Source organism: Ahaetulla prasina, chromosome 1 (assembly GCF_028640845.1).
Source record: "Ahaetulla prasina isolate Xishuangbanna chromosome 1, ASM2864084v1, whole genome shotgun sequence".
NCBI classification, from domain to species: Eukaryota; Metazoa; Chordata; class Lepidosauria; order Squamata; family Colubridae; genus Ahaetulla; species Ahaetulla prasina.
The window spans coordinates 292,867,610-292,884,116 of record NC_080539.1 but is presented as its reverse complement, the minus strand read 5'-3'; the positions used below and the strand labels follow the sequence as shown (position 1 = coordinate 292,884,116).

Below are 16,507 nucleotides of genomic sequence, written 5' to 3'. Positions count from 1 at the left end.
ATATAAGTCCCCGTTTTTTCAGTAAAATGTACAGCACTATTGTGTAAGTGTCTATTAAGAAGCAACTTTCAGGGAATTCAAATTCTTATTATCAAGAGAGATATGCAGGTCACTATTCTGTTAAGTGTCAAAAGGGTCATATATTCCTTGGGAAAGGTATGCATGTATGCATGTGGGATATTTGTTTGTTTAATCATAAACAGGTAGTTGATGGTGTGGTGGCTTAGAGGTGAAGATGTTCACCTCCCACTCAGAAAGTTAAGAGTTCAATCCTAGGCAGCAGCAGATGTTTCTTTGTCAGGGTGCAAAGAGAAAATATCTGTTGCAAACTCCATGTAGGCGCCAGTAAATGTTCTGCTCCATTCAGTCGCTGCGATTCCACTTCATATAAATGGATTAAAGGGTCATAAACAGGAAAAAAAATGCATATACAGCTAATCCTTGACTTATAGAGCCCCAAATTTTCATTGCTAAGACATTAAGTGAATTTTGCTGCATTTTACAATCTTTCTTGCCACAATTGTTAAGTGAATCACTTCAGAGATCCTTAAGTTAGGAACGTGGTTATTAAGTGAATCTGGCTTCCCCATTGACTTTGCATATCAGAAAGTCACAAAAGTTAATCATAGGACATAAATACATGTCAATGGCCAAGTGTCCAAATTTTGAACACGTGACCATGGGGATGCTGCATCAGTAAAAAAGTGGTCATAAATCACTTTTTTCAGCGCCTTTTAAACTTTGAATGGTCACTAAACTAATGGTTGAAATGCGAGGACTATCTGTACTTATTTACACTATATGAGTTATTTACCACCATACATGTTTCTTAAGAGAAAGCTTGTAAAAATGTTGTTCCTACTGAATTCCATAATCTAGTCTACATTGCACAAAACAGATATAAGTAAGACTAAAATGTCTTAGCCTCCAATGCAGGGGCGGGTTTCAGCAGGTTCTGACCAGTTCTGGGGAACCAGTAGCGGAAATTTTGAGTAGTTCAGAGAACCAGTAAATGCCACCTCTGACTGGCCCAGTCCCCATCTATTCTCTGCCTCCTGAGCCCCAGCTGATCGGAAGGGAATGGGGATTTTGCAGTAACCTTCCCCTGGAGTGGGGACGGAATGGAGATTTTACAATAACTTTCCCCTGCCACGCCCACCAAGCCACGCCCACCAAGCCACGCCCACAGAACTGGTAGTAAAAAAAAATAATCCCACCACTGCTCCAATGCTTTGCTGGATGTAGTTTTTATAACAAGGACCACAAGGAGATGGCCCTGAAAAGAATGGGAGAAAATTAGGAACAGGCAAGTATGCTTGACTCTTTTGGGGATCTAATTTTTATCCCAAGAAACTATTATGACTTTGAATCAAGACCAGAGCAAGGAAAAAACAAGGGAAAGTAGTCTTCCCATTCCTTTCTCATTCCACTGATATTCCTTCTCCAAAAATTTGAGCAGGAAACAAAGAAATGTTGTCATTTTTCTTCATCATAGCTACCCACCACCCACTCCCCCATTTGATTCCCTCGTATTTCTGCCCCTCAAGTATAAAGCAGGCTTTTTTTAAAAAAGAAAAAGAAAAAGAAAAAAGAAAAAAAAGGTGGAGGAAGAAGAAGAGGGCAATTCCTCTCTTGTTTTAATTGAATTATGCAGCTGCCCTCCGGAGCTGACACCAGGATACACCAGACTTTTGTGTGATATCAGCAGGAATTCCACCCGCTTTCCCTCCCCTCCTAGTCCCAAGGAATGGACGAAGGATTTCAAAGGAGAAGCCAAAGGAATGAAGGGAGGAGAAAAGTAAGCTAATAGGGATGGGAATTATTTTGCAGTGCTGGGAAGGGGGGAAATAAGACGGGGGGGGGGGAGAGAAAAAGAAAGTAACTTTCAGAAATTGAAAGCTGATTCCTTCTAGTAGCCCAAGGCAGTGCTCTGACCTGAGGTAGCTGCCCTTTTAGCCAAGGATGCAGACAAAGTTCAGGACAAGGGAAAGCTGGATAAATAAGAAACACGTCTTTGTGGGGGGGCTGTTCTTACAGCAGCAGGACACGCCTGTCTATTTAAAGTGGACTGATGGAAACCTCTCCGGAGACCTGCACTAGCAAGACTGTTGACTCACACAAACTGTGATGGACAAGCTGGGTCTTGTCCCCTAGAGCAAAAAGCAACATAGGTTGGCCTTCCTGTCACCTTGTGGAATCAGTCACGGGGCGGGGGGGGGGGGGGGAATGGGACCAGAGCTTTGTCTATGCAGATGTGTAGCTGTATATTCCCCCCCCAAAAGAAAACCATCCCCCCCCTCTTTAAATTGCTCTTTGTTTCAATCTCTGCCCTTAACGTTCACAGAAATCCGCATCCCCCCCACATGCCTTATGATTTGTGAGATGCATCCTATTCTAATACAATGTGAAGCTCAAGGGAAAAAAGCATTATTTGGAGAAAAGAGATGGTCTTGCAAAGAAACTTCCAAATTTTAAGGTAATGCAACCCTTTACAGCAGACCTTAAATAAATGGACATGTAGATTATTAAATAAGGCTTGTTAAAAAAAATTGTCGAGCCAAAATCTACATTATTATATTACTATTCCAATTGAGTATCAAGTGGGTATTGACCCAAATGATTCAAATCATTCCTAGAGTCATTCAAGTATCAGTATAAAATGTAGATTGTCCCACAAAGGGTATTATTTTGCAATATAAATGGTGTCAAGTCCAGTAAGTTTAGCATTTCTAAATATTTGGCTAATCCTGTTGATATTGCACCAAGAGCTCTAGTTACATTCAGTATAATTTATTTTTTCCTCCATAATTCTACAACCTCGGTGTATAAATCACAATATATTATTTTCTCCAGTTGTTTTTCAAGGTTCTGCTATGTGAATGAACCACAGTTTCCTATGTCTGGTATTATTATATTCTAAGCACCTATCAGTTTGAATTTTGAAATACCACAAAATTTTGACCTCCTCATTTTTCAAAACTTTTCCAGGAACATGGTCCAAATGTTTCTTGCAAACACTAAAATTGAATTTTCTTCACAAATTCATGTGAAATTAATATTAATATTATGTCACCCAAAAGCCCATTTAAGTCTTTCACACGATCCCTACATGAAGAGTACACCAAAGTGCCGACATTATCAATTTGCTATGAATAACTTCCACATGACCATGGTCAAGAGTAAAAGATGAGTGGACTTATACACTATATCATCTAGATATGGAAATGCTCAAAGTAATTGCTAAGTACATACATTACCATATGCAAAAATGTAGTTCACTTGTTTGTGTCTTTACATGCCACAAAAAGGCACAGAAATGCCATAAAAAGGCATAGAGTATATAGTTTAATTATTGTGTGATTTGTGCTCAGTTCATGGGCATTTTTTCAATAAGCCATGACTGAAACAATTCTTGGCTTAATGCAATATGTGAATATAGTCATGGTTTATCTGCTTCAGTGCTGTTTCAGAGCAGAACTTTTCATTAGCTTAGTTACGTAGCAGAGAATACTACAGAAGAGATAACAGGAATTAAACCAGCCTATAATATTATTGCTATTATTACTAAATTTTTGAGTGACTACTAAAACTTTTGTCAAAATACCTTGCAACAGGCCAATAGGATTGAGCTTGCCAAATAGGATACTCACTGTTAGCTCCATTTTTCAACATGACAATCTAAAAATAAAGCTGTGACTTGTTTAAGGATACTCAGTGAATCTATTACTGATTTGGAATTTTATCTCCAGATACCTAAGAAAGGTTGTCCCAAGGGAAGCACTTTTGGCCAAATATCTTAAGCCAAAATTGATTCTGATAAATCAGCAAATTCATGGTTATAGTTGTGATTCATAGACCACAAACCACCAAATATTTCAAGCCTTTTACAACAGATAAAAAGAATTCAACAATCAAGAGCTTGTTAAAAATTTATTCAAGGAGGAATATCTTTAAGGCCCAAAATGTTTTTCTTCCCTGAATTCTGAAGAAACCAAATTCAAAGCTGACAGCTGTACACTGAAATGGGGCTACATCCAAGCCAAATCACCATGACCTAGTTCCCGTAGTATCTCAGGCTTGAGCTTGCCAAATTCCATGTTGGATCTACCCCTGCCCTAGCAAATTCTCACTTTGTTCTACCAACAGCTATCACCACCCTCTATCCTTACTTAGCAGATTCTAACTGAATCCATTTGAGAAGGAATGCCAGAGAGATGGACAAATTGAACCACTAATGTTAAATTTGTTCTTTCCACATCTGCTCTACGTTTTCCAAAATAGCCATGAACATTCATTTGACTCTTACCTGGCATTTCCACAATCAGCATATGTTGTAGCAACTTCCATTTGTGTAGATATATATATCTCACAGAATTTGGAGAAGTCCATAGTCTGAAAGATTATTTGCTTTGGTCAGTTTACAATACTTAAAAACACAGAATAATGCTTACAAATTAGAATTCCTCTTACTAAATCTATTTATGTTAGTACACAGATAAGAGCTGAAATTTTTTGAGGAGGTAATTTTCTTCCCATCTTCTTGTCTTGCCCAACATTCAAAGTTATTCTTTAAAAAAAAAAAAGATAGACATCAACCACCTCCATTTTAAAACAATTGATAAACTGATTTTTCTCAGGGACAATAGGAATTCTCCTTAGCTAAGTTGTTGGGGAGCAGAGGCATGGTATATTTTTATAGCATATAAATTATAAACGTATATAAGAAATGAAGAGACAAATTTGCAAATCATTCTGTGGTCTGTATAGCTCCTACAGCATCTTGGATCAAAGAGTATTCTGGGAGAAGACTGATGCAGTTTCATGTGGGCCCATCTGGATACCAGTTCTGTTGAAGTCTGTGAAGGAAAATGAGATAGCTTCGGTCATAAATCCATGCCTCTAGACATGACAAGTATGAGTTTTATGTTTCAAGAGTAGAAGGAAAGTATGGGAATATTGCTGCCAAGATTATATGAATAGAGAAATATAATAACACATTCCCAACAGATTGGAAACTTACATTTATTAACTTCCACTGAGCAAAGATCACAAAAAATTGGTAATTGTAACTATGAACAATAATCTAGGACTGATAAAACAGATCCAGGTTACTGTCTTTAATAAGTCTTTAAGGTTACTGTCTTATGCATAGAAGGTTCTTCATCAACCACAGCAGGCCATCTGGACACAATCGTGAATTATATTTGCACAAGCTAGAACTCCCCAAACCATGAAGTTGACCACCCTGGACACCCCAATCATTAAATATATATTTTTTAATATATTTATAGGAAAAATACATGGATCATAATTATATATAATTAATGTTTCAACAAATAACGTACACATCAATTAAATTAAACCAGATGGACTTTATGTTGTGAGTCTGCATGTTTTCTTTATCAAGATGCATCTACTTTTCCAAGTTCTGGCATGCATTCAAAATGTAAGAAAATTAATCAGCCCAATAAAGTTATAAAAATCTGTGGTATAACCACATTTCAAATATTATGCAAGGTTTAGATAAGTGCATCTGTACAGGTAGTACTTGAACAACGACCATTCATTCATCAGCCACTTGAAGTTATATCAGTGCAAAAAAAAATATTTATAACGAATCATCGCATGATTGTCTTAGCATCATGGTCATGTGATCGTGATTTTGGCACTTGGCAAACAGCATGTATTTATAACAGTTGCAGCATCCCTAGAGTCATGTAATCATTATTTACAATCTTCCCAGGGGACTTCCAACAAGCCAAGTCAAACAGTATTGCAGTTTTTATATAGTAGACTGGAAAACAACTTTGGGTAATGTGCAATTACCTTTTTCCAGAGGTAGCCAAATGCTGTATTACTACAACATAATTTAAGCAAAAATTTTTTGAATATTTGAAGATCATAACCACAAAAATGTTTCAAAACACGCTTGTTCAGAACTCACATCCATTAGCAGATATATTTAGAACCAATGAGTATTTCTTGAAAATTTTATGGGCAATTCTTATAAAGCGTTTTTAGTAACTAAATGTCATTAAAATCAATAAAGCAGATCAATTTCAATTACCTGTAACTGATAAAAACAGCCTGGTTAAAACACTAAACATGGTCAGTGTTGGCTAGGCCTAGGAGTACGCCCCAACCTAGGATACTGATTCTTATACTATCAGTGTAAGATACTATTGGTTTTCCTACATTCTTAAAGATATATGGTATAGTTAAAGATATATGGTATAGTTTTAGGTAATTATCGTCCGGTCTCCAACCTTCGCTTCGCGGCGAAGGTTGTTGAGAGTATGGTGGCATATCAGTTTCCTTTGCACCTGGATGAAACTGTCTATCTAGACCCGTTCCAGTCCGGTTTCCGGCCCGGTTACAGCACGGAGACGGCTTTGGTCGCGTTGGTGGATGATCTCTGGAGGGCCAGGGATAGGGGTTGTTCCTCTGCCCTGGTCCTATTAGACCTCTCAGCGGCTTTCGATACCATCGACCATGGTATCCTGCTGCGCCGGTTGGAGGGATTGGGAGTTTATCGGTGGTTCTCCTCCTATCTCTCCGACCGGTCGCAGTCGGTGTTGACAGGGGGGCAGAGGTCGGCCCGGGCGCCTCACTTGTGGGGTGCCGCGGGATCGATCCTCTCGCCTTCTGTTCAACATCTACATGAAGCCGCTGGGTGAGATCATCAGTGGGTTCGGTGTGAGGTACCAGCTGTACGCGGATGACACCCAGCTGTACTTTTCCACACGGACCACCCCAACGGTTATCAAGTGCTGTCCCGGTGCCTGGAGGCCGACGGGTCTGGATGGGGAGAAACAGGCTCAAGCTCAATCCCTCCAAGACAGAGTGGCTGTGGATGCCGGCATCCCGGTACAGTCAGCTAAATCCGCGGCTGACCATCGGTGGCGAGTCATTGGCCCCGATGGAGGGGGTGCGCAACTTAGGCGTCCTCCTGGATGAACGGCTGTCTCTAGAAGATCATTTGACGGCCGTCTCCAGGAGAGCGTTCTACCAGGTTCGCCTGGTGCGCCAGTTGCGCCCCTTTCTGGACCGGGAGGCCCTATGCACGGTCACTCACGCTCTTGTGACGTCTCGCCTGGATTACTGCAACGCTCTCTACATGGGGCTTCCCTTGAAGGGCATCCGGAGGCTGCAGTTAGTCCAGAATGCGGCTGCGCGGGTGATAGAGGGAGCCCCTCGTGGCTCCCACATAACACCCATCCTGCGCAGGCTGCACTGGCTACCTGTGGCCTTCCGGGTGCGCTTCAAGGTTTTGGTGACCACCTTTAAAGCGCCCCATGGCATAGGGCCGGGTTATCTACGGGACCGCCTACTGCGACCAGATACCTCTCACCGACCCGTGCGCTCTCACAGAGAGGGACTCCTCAGGGTGCCGTCAGCTAGGCAGTGTCGTTTGGCGACGCCCAGGGGAAGGGCCTTCTCTGTGGGGGCTCCCACCCTCTGGAACGAACTCCCCCCAGGACTCCATCAACTTCCTGACCTTCGAACCTTCCGTCGCGAGCTCAAGACACATTTATTCATCTGTGCAGGACTGGCTTAGATTTTAAATTTAGAGGGGTTTTAAATTGATTTTAATATTCATATTTTATATTTATATTTATATTTTTAATAATTCGGGCGCTAGAATAAGTTTTTTAAGGATTATTTTAATTTGTATATTGATGTTTTATATGCCTGTGAACCGCCCTGAGTCCTTTGGGAGATAGGGCGGTATATAAATTCGAATAATAAATAATAAATAAATAAATAAAATAAATAGGAGATGACCGGGCTAAACTTGAGGGATGGGTGAAATATGTCATCAGTCTCAAGTCCCTTTGTGCCTACAAGAGATTTAAGTTCAGCCCACCTTGAATTCCACTGATTCTTATCTACCACCAATTTGCTTTGACCATTACTAATTCAGATTCTTGTAGAGAGCTTAAGTTTGCAATAAACCCTTATATTCATTTGAACTGCCTGTGTTTCCTGATTTCTTGCACTTGACATAGAACTTCTACTGCAAGTCATCATTGTTAGGTCTCTTGTCAGGTATAACTGTATTTAAGTTCAACATGCACTTAAGTAATGGTCCATTAAAAATAAAGAGAGGAGGAGGAGGAGCAGGAGGAGGAGGAGGAATTTCCAGAAAATTATTGTTCTGCCTAAAATAAAACACAGGAATATAAGAAGACTGTTGAAATACTAAAGGAAACACCATGGGTGATCACTAGGAGAGGCTTTCTATGGCTTTTCTTCTTCTTTATTCAGAATAGAATAAAGGCTTTCATCTTCCCCGTCATATTTTTATTTTATTTTATTTGCTCAGTTGTTGATCTTTTTTCCCCTGCTCCTTTTTTTAGTTGTGGGAGGTTAAGGTCAGTCTTCTGTAGAAAAGAAAGCCTGGAATGTTTTGTGAGGATCTGTTTATTTACACATTTAGAAACTGAGACAGGATGGAAACAAGAGTTAGCAAGAGTAATAAAGGGCCCAAGGCTCCTTGTTTGGTGCTTGATCTCATGCCTCAGACGCATGAGATTGCATTTAATCTCCAGGGTGTATTCCTGAAAGTTACTAACAAGGTACTGAGCTCTGGAAAGGCCAAGGGATGTAACCAAGATGGTTGGTAGATGGTAAACTGGTAAAAATAATAATGGAAAAGGAGAGGGGCCTGCAGATAAGCAGGATGAAATAACTACTTCAGAACATACTGTGAACCTGGGAGAATAAGAAGTGGCCTTCCATAACCTGGTCTCCTTTCTAAGAATTATAATTAAAACACTTTAAAAGCATTACAATTAAAGCACAAAAACAAAACAGACAAAAACACACCAATACAAAGAAATAAGACCCAATAATTTAAAACTACTGGTGCCTCCTTTTATAAGGGGCGTGCTTAAAAGCACCAGCGTGCCTGTCCGAATGTTCCCTTTAGTTGTATTCATTTTATGTATTCAATTCATGCTTATACTTATATATATTATTTAATATTTATTTGACAAAATAAATAAATAAATCAGCTGCCCAAGAAATACCACAGCTGTGACAGAATAATGTTTCCAAGATCCATCTCAGAAAAGCTATTTCAGAAGAATATAAAGATCAAAATCATCAAAATGTATTAAGAGGTCCAGTAGATCTAATAGGGACAAAGTTTTCCTCTATACTATACCCATCACAGCTTATGTTCTTTTTCTCAGGCAGCAAGCAGCCATGTTGGCTAGGGATGATAGGCTATGAAATCCATCTTAAATTGTGGAAGATCTTGCTGAAGGGTGCAAGAAACCCCATTTGTGGACTGAGACTTCGAAGAGGCTATTGCAGAGGACCAACTAAATGGATTAATGTTGTGTAGGTAGTCCTTGACCTACAACCACAACTGAGCCTAAAATTTCTGTTGCTAAGTGAGACATTTTTTGCCCCATTTTACAACCTTTCTTGCCACAGTTGTGAAGTGAATCACTGCAGTTGTTAAGTTAGTAACAGCCACAGTTGTTAAGTAAATCTGGTTTCTCCATTGACTTTGCTAATATCAGAAGGTTGGAAAAGGTAATCACATGACCCTGGGACATCGTAACCATCATAAATATGAAACAGTTGTCCGGTTTCTGAAGTTTGATCATGTGACCATAGACAGTGGTGGGTTACCCCTGGTTCAGACCAGTTCACAAGAACTGCTAGTAAAACCTGCAGGAGGCTCCACCCACTGATCTGGATGTCGTCAGGATGCTTCTGCGCATGCGCAGAAGCGCACACACGTGGTCCCATTGTAAACCAGTAGTAAAGGTAAGTAGAACCCACCCCTGACCATGGGGATGCTCCAATGGTAATGTGAAAAATGTCACTTTTTTCAGTGTTGTTGTAACCTCGAACGGTCACTAAATGAACTATTTAAGTCAAGTACCTATATGTCGTGTCCCACTCCTCCGCTGACGGCCGGGTCAGGGAAATCCGAATCAGGCTTGCCTCTGCAGCTCTGCCCAAAGTCCTAGCAAAGTCCTCAGAGCAGGCAGGAGACCAAAAAGTGACTTCAGCAAGATAAATTCGACTTTGCCTGACTCAGAGACTGCCAGAAAGCAGATCCTTTATATAGGCCATGGGGTGTGGCTCCATGACTCAGCACTCATTAAGGCCTGCCCCTCCCTTCCTTCTGTTGCCTCCGCCTATCCAGTCTTCTGATGCGAGGGTCACTCCAATCAGCAGCTGTTGGAAATAAACTTTCCTCAGGCTCACATGCTGTGGAGGACGGGGAGGGTCTAGCTGCCCGTTTTGCCGGGGCAGGGACCCGGGGCTGGGGCCGGGGGGGTGCTCCCTCCTCTGCAGCCTGCTTGGGCATGGAGCCAGGGCTGGGGCCGGGGGGTGCTCCCTCCTCTGCAGCCTGCTTGGGCATGGAGCCAGGGCTGGGGCCGGGAGACGCCCCCTCCTCAGCCTGTCTGGGCATGGAGCCAGGGCTGGGGCCAGGAGGACATCCTTCAGCGTTCGGAAGCAGATAAGCAGACCCCGGCTGCGGTGAGAGCGGGCAAGACACAACACTATATGCCAATGTAGCTTGCAAAAATATATTTACTGTTTCAATATATCAGTGATGGCTAACCTTTTTCTCTTCATGTGCCAATGTGTGGCTCCCTGTGCATAAGCGAACGACTCTCTCACACACCCCACACACACCCGTGCATGCGCACATGACCCCCCCATGCTCCCCATGCCCCCTCCAGCATTCATGCACAAACCCAGCCACCCCGCTCCCTGTTTTGGGCCTAGTAGGCCTCCCTGCAGCCTCCTGGGCCAAAATTGGGCTGGGGTGGGCCGGCACACACACACCCCATGCTCCACCCTTGCGCATGTTCCCCATACATCCTATGTCTCCCGTGTGCACCCTGCCCCCACACATCCCAAAAATCAGCTGGCCAGCGGGAGATACGCACGCATATGCATGGTGAAACTGAACTGGGCAACAGCTCGCATGCCTGCAGAGAGGGCTCTGCATGCCAGCTGTGGCATGTGTGCCATAGTTTCACCATCACTGTAATATATATTTCTTTTAAGTAAAAATCATGATCATATTAGGACGTATTTCAGTATCTGAATTCCTGTGAATCTATAAGCAAATAGCTGCTGTCCCCAGGCCTACTTTCTTCGTAGGATTTGTTTGGTTTAATTAAGTACTGTTTTCAAAAGCACATTTTAAGTCTATATTCAGTAAATATTCTTCTCAGTTTTTCTTTCTTCATTTGTGCAGCTTGACACTTCTTTTCGGAAGAGCGTGTTTATTTAATGGATCTGACTTGGTTACCTTGGCAAATAATACTTACAAGCATGCCAAAGAAAGTAGGTTAGCAGGCCAAGAGGACAAATATTAAGACAAAGGGGGAAAAAAAGAATGTTTGACAGACAAAAGTAATTGAAAAATGGAAAAAATAGAAAAACTCCCGCTATACACTATAAACATTAACAATGCTGGTTTTGTTTACAATCCTCTATTCTGCCTGGATACAACTGCAGATATTTGTAAGCCCTGGAAAAATCTGAGGAGAATATTTTGGGGCAAATCCTGTGGCTGACTTCATCTGATTCACAACAATTGTCTGTCATAAAAAAAAAAAAATAACCATTGGGAAATAAGGATTCCTTTCACAAGAAAAAAATCCTTTCTGCTTTCTTGTAAATGACTTCAAGTGGAGTCTCAAGGGCCAAATGAACAACCTTGGAATAATCTATATTGCAGTGATTCTCAGAAAGGTTCATTTAGAGAAGGAAGGAGAAAAATACTTGATTTATTATATTTTTCCTTTCTTAAATTCCTCTAGATTTTGAAACTCACTTCAGAGCATGTTAGAGAATTCAATTTGACCAGCTACAAGTAGACCTCAACATATAGCAGTTGGTTTATGACTGATCAAAGTTACAACACCTCTGGGGGGGGAAATAATTTATGACCATTTTTCACACTTAACGACCATTGCAGCATCCCCCAAGGTCACATGATCAAAATTCAGATGCTTGACAACTGACTCATATTTATGACAGTTGCAGTGTCCTGGGTTATGTGATTCTTCTGACAAGCAAAGTCAGTGGGGTTATTAACAATTGGGTTATTAACTTAACAACTGCAGTGATTCACTTAACAATGGTGGCAAGAAAGATTGTAAAATGGGGCAAAACTCACTTAATTCTCTCAGCAACTGAAATTTGCAATCTGTAATGAACCTTTTGTTGAAAATTAAGAAAGGAGTGGGGGAAAAAGGTTTCTGGAAGTCCATGTTGACTAAAGGTCACCATTATCCACCCATGTTCCTTTCTTACAGTTGGCGAATAACACCAAACATTTTTTTAATTTTATTTATTTATTTTGTCAAATACATATTAAATAATATATATAAGTATAAGCATGAATTGAATACATAAAATGAATACAACTAAAGAGAACGTTAGGACTGGCACACTGGTGCGCTTATGCACACCCCTTACAGACCTCTTAGGAAGGGGTGAGGTCAACAGTAGACAGTCTTAGGTTAAAGTTTTGGGGATTTGGGGATGAGACCACAGAGTCTGGTAGTGCATTACAGGCATTAACAACTCTGTTACTGAAGTCATATTTTCTGCAATCGAGATTGGAGCGGTTCACTTTAAGTTTGAATCTATTGTGTGCTCGTGTATTGTTGTGGTTGAAGCTGAAGTAGTCATTGACAGGAAGGACATTGTAGCAGATGATTTTGTGAGCTATGCTCACAACATCTCAGAAAATGTTGGCTATCTGTAGCCTACCTGCTCTGTGTTTTGTAGAAGTTGCCAGAAGGGATGAAAGAGAGTGAGAGAAGTATATGCATGCACACATATCCACAAAGAAAGGCACATAGGAGTGGGCTGTGAGCTAGAAAAAGAAACAACTTTGCTAAGGTCAACGTTCAGATGATGGTATCACATCTTTCTTTCATCCCCGCAGTTCACCCAAAGGCCAAGATCCTTGCTTGGATTTACTTTAAGAAGAACTCTTGCTTTATTTGTTCATTCCGAACTGCTATCAGAGCTCGGTGTCTCGGTATTGTGTTTTAATAACATTAGTTTCCCCAGACCAGATACATATGAAGTCACTTATACAAGCTATAAACAACGAACAGTCATGTGACAGTGAATTTTTGATTCCAAGATAACCTTTAGCAGGGCACATCTAGTGAGACTAAGGCCAGGAGGTTGTTGGGCAGCGGCAAAGGAAAACTGTTAATTTCAAGAGGTTGAAACTAAAATATTTCTTATTTAAGGTGTCGTTTTGTTTTCTCCTTTCCAGCCTAACACAGTAGGTGAAAATCATAATAATTTTCACAGCTTTGTCAGAAAAACATATTTCACATAATTTGCAGAGAAATCATAATTTTCAATTGGTGAAAACCCCTAATGAGATAACATTTTGGGAAATAAATATTTAAAAGAGTTTTAAAATATTCTGAATTTCAGCAATTGCAGACTTGATAAACACTTTATCTCTTTCTGGCAAATATGGGGATAATTATTTCATTGGCAGTGAGAAGCATTTTGATTACTTTGCTCTTAGTTTTATACTTACCATTTGCTCATTTTCTTGGACAATCAGCCCAAGGTCATCCAGCTAGATTTCATTGCTCAGGTGGGCCATTAGATTAGATTAGAACACACCATCTCCTGAATCCGAGACTGGTGCCTGAATCTCTAAACCAAACTGGCTGTCATCTATGTCCACTTTTGTACCCCATAAATGAATTAATAAATAAGTTCCATTTCCATCATATATTTTTTTCTAAAATATTGTAGTTTTTCTATGGAAAGAAATTGCTCAGTGCCTTTTATCGTTATGATGATTCTTTCCTTCATTTTTTTTTCAAGAGTCCTATATCTCTTTGAAATGTCTTGTCCAAGACTGTCTACAAAAAATTTTGGACACAATATTGTTTGCCTCCAATTCACATTCTTTATGTTTTAAAATAAGTTCAAATTCATAAACCTTGGAGAATTAGCATAAAATGTTCTAGAAAAAGGCCTGGTGATGGGTCTATCTTAATGAGAATTCATCTGGCTAGATGGAACAGCTTTGAGTAATCTTGAAAAGACAATCAGGGTTGAATCTTGAAGACCATCAAGAAATTCCAGGTTAAAAATCTCATTGAAAAAAAGAAAACACTTACAAACCACTCCCATGGTGCTAGCAAAGAACTTAAATGTTGTGTCCAGAAAGTCACTAGCAGCTCAGCTGAATGTAAAGGAGATGAATACATATAGTGTTGTCAGTAACTCTAGTTTCCTACACACTTCTTGGTATATGAATTTGTTTTTGTTTCTTATGAGTTTGCATGTAATCTGACGCAGCAAGATCTGATTCTTGGAAAATAGGGCAAGGATACATTGAGAACAGCCGTGAGATTAGCAGTAGTTTTTTTTAATTATGTAGCTATAACTAAGTACAGACAAATAAAGCAACAAGTGAAACAATATTACAATGAATTATAACAACATGCATATAAAAACAAGGAACTTCTGAACTCCTGGGCATATCCATGCCATATAATAATATCAATGTTGATGTGTTCAGAGTAAAATATTTGAAATAATTTGTTCAAATCTGTGTTATTAAAAGCGTCATATTAGTTCCAATGTTCTAAGACAAATCAATGGTAAGATCTTCAGGAATTTGAGAAGCACAACCCTTCACGAGATTTTCCCCACAGTTATCATTTGGCATTATTATATTGTGAGTTTATCTAAACTTCTTCCTTTCCTTTAAACAGTGGTAGGGATAGTAGTCTAAAATTTTTGCTGTTTCAGTATTTGAGTGAGCCTGTATGATCTTTTATTCCATTCAGGGGTCTCTGATCTCATTAACAGCTGTTTACAAGGCTGTACTTTGGCTAGATTCCCTGGATTTTATCAACAACAAACAGAAATAATGCACAATGTCATTCTTCCCTCCTTTTGACTGCATTGCACTTTCTTTAGCACATACTTTTTTGTTCATATGTTTTATAAATAGATCTTTAAAAGAATTGACTAAGCTACCTTACTTCCTCCTGTCCATATTTAGAATATAGACAGATCATAAATGGGGTGTAACTTGATTTTTTGTTCTGCCACATTCTTAATTGAATCAGTCCCTTTTTTTATATGTAAAAATTATTTTCATTAATTGCTCCACAGCAGCAGGAAAACTAAAGTATTTTACCTTGTTATTAATTAATGGATTAATCCATGCTTGCCATACCTGAGTGTTCTCTGTGTGCAGGCTTTAATTTCCACAATCTTTGGGCAATGATCATTCTGGGAGCTGAAGTTCATGTGACTGAAGGGCATTCATGTAGGGCAAAGCTGGATTAACCAATTACTATTTATGAACGTTTCAGTCCTACTTTTCCAGAGTTTTTTGTACCCCAGAGATCAGCTTATGGATGTTTAAAATTATGATTAATCAATCATGATACCAAAATAATAATAATAATAATAATCCAGAAACATAATTATTTGAAGATGATGGATAAAACTAGCAACAGCAGCTGTTGTTGTTTTTAGACTGTTGTTATTTGTGGTTTTACATTTATCACAGAGAAATGAAATCATGGCTGTATATTTACATTAATGGAAACCCACAATAGAACATGATGTTTGTTAAAGAAGGAATAGCAGGAAATCTTCCAGACAAAGACAAAAAGCGGATACTTATATGACATCAGTCCCAACTGATCACATGACATAGCAACTAGGGGACTGAATTGTGACCAATGTAGAAAAGACTCTTTGGTAGTCACATTGTGGACATCCCTCAGTGGAGAAATGTTGGTTCAAGGCAAGGAGTGCCACCTCAGAAATAGAACATTAGTGGTCCCTGGGCTTGAATGAGTTATCTGAGCTATCATCGAAGGGGATTTGAGTCATGTCCCACATTTAGTCATGCCTAGCATTTAGTTGTATGAAAATTAATGAGTGTATGACAGTTACCCAGAAGCCTTAGCTTCTCCTTGAAGCCTTAGCTTCTCCTTGAACAATTAAAGAAACGAGCCAAATGCAGAATTACTTGGATATCCATGGTTGTTCCAACACATAGGGTCTTACGCAAAAAACTCTACAATACTGTATATGTAGGGCAGTGGTGGGTTTCAAAAAATTTTACTACCGGTTCTGTGGGTGTGGCTTGGTAGGTGTGGCATGGCTTGGTAGGTGTGGCTTGGTGGGCATGGCAGGGAAAGGTTACTGCAAAAATCTCCATTTCCTCCCGATCATCTGAGATTTGGGAGGCAGAGAATAGATGGGGGCAGAGCCAGTCAGAATTTTTACTACCAATTCTCTGAACTACTCAAAATTTCCACTACTGGTTCTCCAGAACTGGTCAGAATCTACTGAAACCCACCTCTGATATAGGGGTGAGGTGATGGTGATGTAAGGAATCACCATGGCAGCTATTACATAGCAAAATTAATAATGCCACTAGATAATTCTAAAATCTTGAGTTGACAATTGTTACCGAGAAATGTGGATTGATAATTTGCACCAT

General features: G+C 39.9%; 1 long non-coding RNA gene across 1 annotated transcript in view; it reads right to left on the bottom strand.

Moving 5' to 3' along the window:
• Nucleotides 1-16,507, bottom strand: part of LOC131187438 (uncharacterized) — a 59,723-nt gene that overhangs the window by 19,098 nt on the left and 24,118 nt on the right. Inside the window, exon 3 of the long non-coding RNA XR_009152551.1 lies at nt 4,307-4,856. This is a non-coding gene — a long non-coding RNA (uncharacterized LOC131187438). The remainder of the gene's footprint in view (nt 1-4,306; nt 4,857-16,507) is intronic.